This window comes from Narcine bancroftii, chromosome 2 (assembly GCF_036971445.1).
Source record: "Narcine bancroftii isolate sNarBan1 chromosome 2, sNarBan1.hap1, whole genome shotgun sequence".
NCBI classification, from domain to species: Eukaryota; Metazoa; Chordata; class Chondrichthyes; order Torpediniformes; family Narcinidae; genus Narcine; species Narcine bancroftii.
The window spans coordinates 22,817,374-22,824,613 of record NC_091470.1 but is presented as its reverse complement, the minus strand read 5'-3'; positions in this window follow the sequence as shown (position 1 = coordinate 22,824,613).

Below are 7,240 nucleotides of genomic sequence, written 5' to 3'. Positions count from 1 at the left end.
TTAGGGTGCCGTTGGTAGAAGGTTGATGGCAGATTGCTGAGACTTTTCAACCTTAGGTCTGACTGGTTGCATTGCTGTCTGGTATGGAGGTGCCAATGCACAACACAAGAAAATGCTCGTGAGTGTTGTGAACACAGCCAGCACCATCACAGGCATTAGTCTTCACTCCGTTAAGGACATCTTTAAGAGGCGATGTCTCAAGAAAACAGCCTCTATCCACAAAGAGACTCACCACCCAGGCCTTGCCCTTTTTGTCACCACTACCATCAGGAAAGAGGTGCAGGAGCTGAAGATGCCCACCCAACCATACAAAAACAGCTTCTTCCCCTCCGTCATCAGATTTCTGAATGGACAATGAACACTACCTCATTATTTTTTCTGTTTTTTAACTAATTATTTATTTTTAAATCTGGTCCTTTTAGAACCATAATTTATAGTGATTTTTGCACCTGTAATGTACTGTCAAGCAACAAATTTTGTGAAACATGTGATGCGCTACCCCGCAGAGCCCGAAGGAACTCATCCTTCGATGCTCCAGGTCATTGTCTGCAGGTAGCCAGCATATGCCCAGCATGCACATCGTTGACCTTCTCCCTGTACTGATCTTCCAAATTGTCCATTGCCTCCTCATACTTTGAGGCGTCCCTGATCACTGGGAATGCTCGATGTCCGACCCAGGAGAAGAGTAGGTGCAGCTTGTTTGTCTCCATGGCCACGATTCCAGAGAAATTTTGCAGAAAGACCTCAAAACAGCGTAGCCAGAGTTCAAAGGAGTCTGAGGCTTCTGGCGATTGTGGGTCGATCTCCAGCTTATTAGGCTTCAAGAGTGGTTCCATCATTGGAGAAAAATTGTAAATAAAATTGATGCGCTGTCAATAACTTGAAAGAGTGGAGTTACAGAACAATAGGCTTTCATTTACAATAAACATGAAGGTCATCCTGTGCTGTGACCCAGCCTTTCTGGGGTGGGGTTGTGGCGTTGGAGCCTTTATACAAGGTCAAGAGGGAGGAGCCAGGGGTCCAGTCACAGAATGGGGCGGAGCCAGATAAATGAGTGTACCACACAGGGCTCCCAACAATAAACCTGATTCTGATTCCTTCATAGATGGACTATCCAGAATGTTCAAATGGACAATCATTTGATAACGGAGCTACAGGGACAGCGAGCCCTGGGTCTGTTTGTGTTTGTGCATTAAAATGGATGCATCAAGATCTGACATGGGACAAAAATAAATAATTAATTAGGATTGGAGGTGGAAATTGAAGGAAGAATAGATTGACTGTTATAAAACATTGAATGGTAATAATTTGAAGTTAGATTTTTTTCTTCCTATTGCAAGACATCGATTGTTCTTAATATTGCATGACAGCTCCCCTTGATCAGAGCAGTCCAGTTGTTGTAACATTTTATTCTGAGAATTTGGATGCCACCTTTTTGTGCACTAAAATCTTGTTGCATTTTATGCTATTGCCAACTCTGTTCCTTTGTAAAATAAGTCATGATACTGGTCAAAAAGATGATTGAAACAGTGCTATGATGGTTTACACTCTGAAGCATGTAATAGTAGACCTTTGCAGTTCCCAACAGGGTCAGTCTCTACCGAATGCAATTGCCAACTCTTGACAATGGAGGAATCTCAGTGGAGCACTCGCGCTGAAAGACAGCCAGGCAACCATAGCACACACTATGGCTGCCATGAGGCAGAGAGAGAGAGAGAGAGAGAGAAAGAGAGACAGCCAGAGATAAAGAGAGGGAGGGAGAGAGATAGTGAGAGTGTGAAAGAGAGAGAGAGAGTGACATAGAGAGAGACAGAGATGGGGAGGAGAGAGAAAGAGAAAGCAAACGAGCCTTTACATTTAGCAAAATAAAAGCCATATAACCATATACAGCACAGAACAGGCCAGTTTGGCCCTACTAGTCCATGCCGGAACCAATCCCCACCCTCCTAGTCCCACTGACCAGCACCTGGCCCATACCCATCCAATCCTCTCCCCTCCATGTAATTATCCTGTCTTTCCTTAAATGTAAATAACGCCCTTGCTTCAACCACCTCTGCCGGAAGCTTATTCCACATCCCAACCACCCTTTGCGTGAAGAAATTTCCCCCTCATGTTCCCCTTATAATTTTCCCCCTGCAATCTCAAACCATGGCCTCTGGTTAGAATATCCCCCCCCTACTCTTAATTGAAAAAGCCTATCCACGTTGACTCTCTCTGTCCCTTTTAAATTCTTGAACACCTCCATCAAATCCCCCCCTCAATCTTCTACGCTCCAGAGAAAAAAGCCCCAGGCTGCTCAACCTTTCTCTGTAACTCAAACCCTGACATCCTGTCAACATTCTCGTGAACCTTCTCTGCACTCTCTCTATTTTGTTTATATCCTTCCTATAATTCGGTGACCAAAACTGCACACAGTATTCCAAATTTGGCCTCACCAATGCCTTGTACAATTTCATCATAACCTCCCTACTCTTGAATTCAATACTCCGATTTATGAAGGCCAACATTCCAAATGACTTCTTCACCACACCATCTACCTGAGTATCAGCCTTGAGGGTACTATTTACCATAACTCCTAAATCCCTTTGTTGCTCTGCACTCCTCAATTGTCTACCATTCAATGTATATGACCTATTTAGATTTGCCTTTCCAAAATGCAACACTTCACACTTATCCGTATTAAATTCCATCAGCCCACTCCTCTAGCTTTCCTATATCTCTTTTTAATCTACGGTAATCTTCCTCACTGTCCACAATACCACCAATTTTGTATCATCTGCAAACTTACTTACCCAATTTACCACCCCTTCCTCCAGATCATTAATATATATAACAAACAATAGTGGACCGATCCCTGAGGAACTCCACTAGTCACCGGCCTCCTGTGACAGCCTCTAAATTTGACAAAATTAAAAGTCCAATGACTGTGACACTTATATCCAAACAAGAAAATAAGAATGAAGGTGTCTAAAGTTTGAAGTTTAGACTTAATGCCATGGTTCTCTACACTTTTCTTTCCACTCACCAGGTACCTTAAGTATTCCCTATGCCATCGGTGCTCTGTGATTAGTAAGGGATTGCTTAAGGTGCTATGTGGGTGGAATCATACCTAATTGACTTGTTATGTGCATGGTTTCATAAATCTAAAGGAAATGGGCCAATGACCATTTTTCTCATGCAAAATATTTCAGTAACAATTGGATCTAGAATCTGCAGGTGTCATCTACTGCATTCGGTGCTCCCGTTGCAGTCTTCACTGCAACGGAGAACCTGGACACAGACTGGAGATCGCTTTGTTGAGCACCTCAGCTCTGTCCGCAGCAATGATGAGGATATCCCAGTGGCCACCCATTTCAATTTCCCATCCCATTCCCTTGAAGACAGGGTGTCATGCACTGCCAGACTGAGGCCACCCACAAATCTGAGGAACAACACCACATTATTTGTCCGGGCATCCTCCAAACAAATGTCATTAGCATTGTCTTTTCTAGTTTTAGATAGTGTTATATAGTCAGGATAATGAGGAAAAAATGTCCCAGAGCAGATATTTGCAAAGTTTGCTTCTCTCCTTGAACCAAGGTCTAATCATAGAATTAAATGCTATGAATTTCAAGTCTTGATGCAAGATTCAAATAGCAGAAGAGACTTTACTTACTAATGCCTTCCACCATCTCAGGAAACTGTTCACACACATTCATATACATATACATGCACCCTACAGTGGTGCACTAAAGTTACTACAGTGAGAAGGGTAGATTCCTATGCAGTTACAAAATAGCTCACAATATCTTGACTGTATAACAGATAGCCTCCTCCTCATCTATCCTTTTTTCTCCTTTCCTCTAGTTCTGTCCCTCTCTCTTTCCTTTTCACTCTGTCTCCTTTCCTCCAGCTCTGCGTTCACAGAGCTGAGCACCTCCCCTGATCAATTCCCACCTCTCCTCTCCTGTCCTCCTGCCCATGTGCAATGATCAACTTTTGCATGTTGACCTTTGCTCCTCCCCCTGCCCTTTCTTTCCTTCTCCCCCAGCCTTTTAATTCAGGCGCCTGCTTGCTTTTTACTCGCACCTTGAAGAAGGGCTCAGGCCTGTAACATCGGTTATATATCTTCACCTCCGAGTTCCTCCAGCAGTTCTGTGGTTTTGCTCCATGCTCAAAGTGGTTTCCTTCCATTGTCTCCAACAGCAACAAGTATAAAACAAGCGGTGAAATTCTGTGGCATGATCTTGCTGGAAATTGCCAGCGGTTAGGAATACTTTCAAGCAGAACTGCCAGCTTTAAGCCATTTAAACTGCACTAAATCCTGGAATCCTTCACATCTGACATCAAGTCCAAGATTAAATAGATGCTTTGATCAGGCACAAAATGCAGAACTCCAGGGATCTCGCCAAGGTCTACAGGGCAAGGGAGTTCAAGGCAAAGGGGAAGGTGGAATTAAAAAATTATTTCACCCAAATTATTTTTAAAAGTGTGCTTTAGCTTGTTTATTTTTCATTTTTAAATATTTTCGATCTGTTGATTCAGTTTTAGTTGCATTTAAGTGCATTTGAAAATCTTTAAGAACAGTTAAATGGCTTTCACAGTTGGTGGAACCGTCCTGACTTTGAGGTGTCAATAGCTGTTCAAAGGATTGGTGCCCCTCACTGTGCCTCTGGAAGACTTGTGGCAGAGCATAGAGGACCTGTGAAGCTGCTCTGCGCCCAGCCGGGCCAAGTGTAATTGTGGCTGGATTACAGGGCTGCAATTCTGGATGAGGACCTGGCCCTGTGTAATAAGATTCAAGATTCAAAATTCTTTTATTGTCATGTAATAAAAAATGGGGTGCAACATGATACAAAAGCACATTTAGTCTGCCGTAAGGCAAATATTCGTGATCAGCAGAAATTGCCTGTGCTCCTTGCATTCAGAGAAAGAGAAACTGGTAGCTGTTATCGCTAAGTTGTGGATAGGCTTCAGAGACAGACTTACTATATTGACCTTGTCTTCTTTGGCTTGGCTTCGCGGACGAAGATTTATGGAGGGGGTAAAAAGTCCACGTCAGCTGCAGACTCGTTTGTGGCTGACAAGTCCGATGCGGGACAGGCAGACACGATTGCAGCGGTTGCAGGGGAAAATTGGTTGGTTGGGGATGGGTGTTGGGTTTTTCCTCCTTTGCCTTTTGTCAGTGAGGTAGGCTCTGCGGTCTTCTTCAAAGGAGGTTGCTGCCCGCCAAACTGTGAGGCGCCAAGATGCACGGTTTGAGGCGATAACAGACCACTGGCGGTGGTCAATGTGGCAGGCACCAAGAGATTTCTTTAGGCAGTCCTTGTACCTTTTCTTTGGTGCACCTCTGTCACGGTGGCCAGTGGAGAGCTCGCCATATAACATGATCTTGGGAAGGCGATGGTCCTCCATTCTGGAGACGTGACCCATCCAGCGCAGCTGGATCTTCAGCAGCGTGGACTCGATGCTGTCGACCTCTGCCATCTCGAGTACTTCGACGTTAGGGATGTAAGCGCTCCAATGGATGTTGAGGATGGAGCGGAGACAACGCTGGTGGAAGCGTTCTAGGAGCCGTAGGTGGTGCCGGTAGAGGACCCATGATTCGGAGCCGAACAGGAGTGTGGGTATGACAACGGCTCTGTATACGCTTATCTTTGTGAGGTTTTTCAGTTGGTTGTTTTTCCAGACTCTTTTGTGTAGTCTTCCAAAGGCGCTATTTGCCTTGGCGAGTCTGTTGTCTATCTCATTGTCGATCCTTGCATCTGATGAAATGGTGCAGCCGAGATAGGTAAACTGGTTGACCGTTTTGAGTTTTGTGTGCCCGATGGAGATGTGGGGGGGCTGGTAATCATGGTGGGGAGCTGGCTGATGGAGGACCTCAGTTTTCTTCAGGCTGACTTCCAGGCCAAACATTTTGGCAGTTTCCGCAAAGCAGGACGTCAAGCGCTGAAGAGCTGGCTCTGAATGAGCAACTAAAGCGGCATCGTCTGCAAAGAGTAGTTCACGGACAAGTTTCTCTTGTGTCTTGGTGTGAGCTTGCAGGCGCCTCAGATTGAAGAGACTGCCATCCGTGCGGTACCGGATGTAAACAGCGTCTTCATTGTTGGGGTCTTTCATGGCTTGGTTCAGCATCATGCATGAGCAGGAAAGGGCTTTGGCTAATACTAGAGCGCATCGGATGTCCCCCAAAGTTCCTCAACATGATTATCCAACTGCACGAAAACCAACAAGGTCGGGTCAGATACAGCAATGAGCTCTCTGAACCCTTCTCCATTAACAATGGCGTGAAGCAAGGCTGTGTTCTGGCACCAACCCTCTTTTCAATTGACCTTGTACATCCTTAATAAAGTCAAAAGTAACTACATTAAATAATGGAGATGAAAACATAATGAACTGCTTTCAAAGTGGCATGCAGAGTCGATGTGGCAAAGCTGTTTCCCATGGTAGGGGAGTCAAGGACAAGAGGCCATAACTTCAGGATTTATGGGTGCCCATTTTAAACAGAGGTACAGAGAAAATTCTTTAGCCAGGGAGTGGTGAATCTCTGGAATTTGCTATCATGGGCGACTGCTGAGTGTATTTAAGGCAGAGATTGATAGGTATCTGAATTGTCAGGGTATCAAAGATCATGGGGTGAAAATGGGTTGCCCCAATTGGAACCGGAGCCATAAGACCATAAAATATCAGACCAGAAGTAGAAAATTTGACCCATCGTGTCTGCTCCGCCAATTATCATGAGCGGATCCATTATCCTACAGCTGGATCACATCCTGATAATTGATAGAGCGGACACGATGGGCCGCATTGCCTACTTTTTACTCCAATGTATTATGGTTTTATAGCACTAGTTCCTATTGGGGCAACCTATTTTCTCAATGCAGAACACAACTCTTACCAGAAACTCTTTAATTCCCAAGGTTAGTGCACCAAAGGTAACTTCCTGGAAGCAAAGTGTGGTAATTTGCTGAGGTAATGTGATTATACATTTGAATATCAATCATCTAAGCAAAATATAAAGGGGATTGCTTTGTCCAGATGACTGGTACCACTTGATTTAGGAAGTGAAAGCGCGGATTTCATTTTGCAACTTGTTAGTAATAATTTCTATCTCTGATATTGAGATTCTTCAGGTGACCCAGTAAAATTACTTCCAAAAACATGTCCTAGAGCCTCCTTTGAGAGGATGGGCCTGGGTACATACATACCCAAATGAAGATTTACAGTTATTCTGCATTGAAAGATTAGAATTGTCTACAAG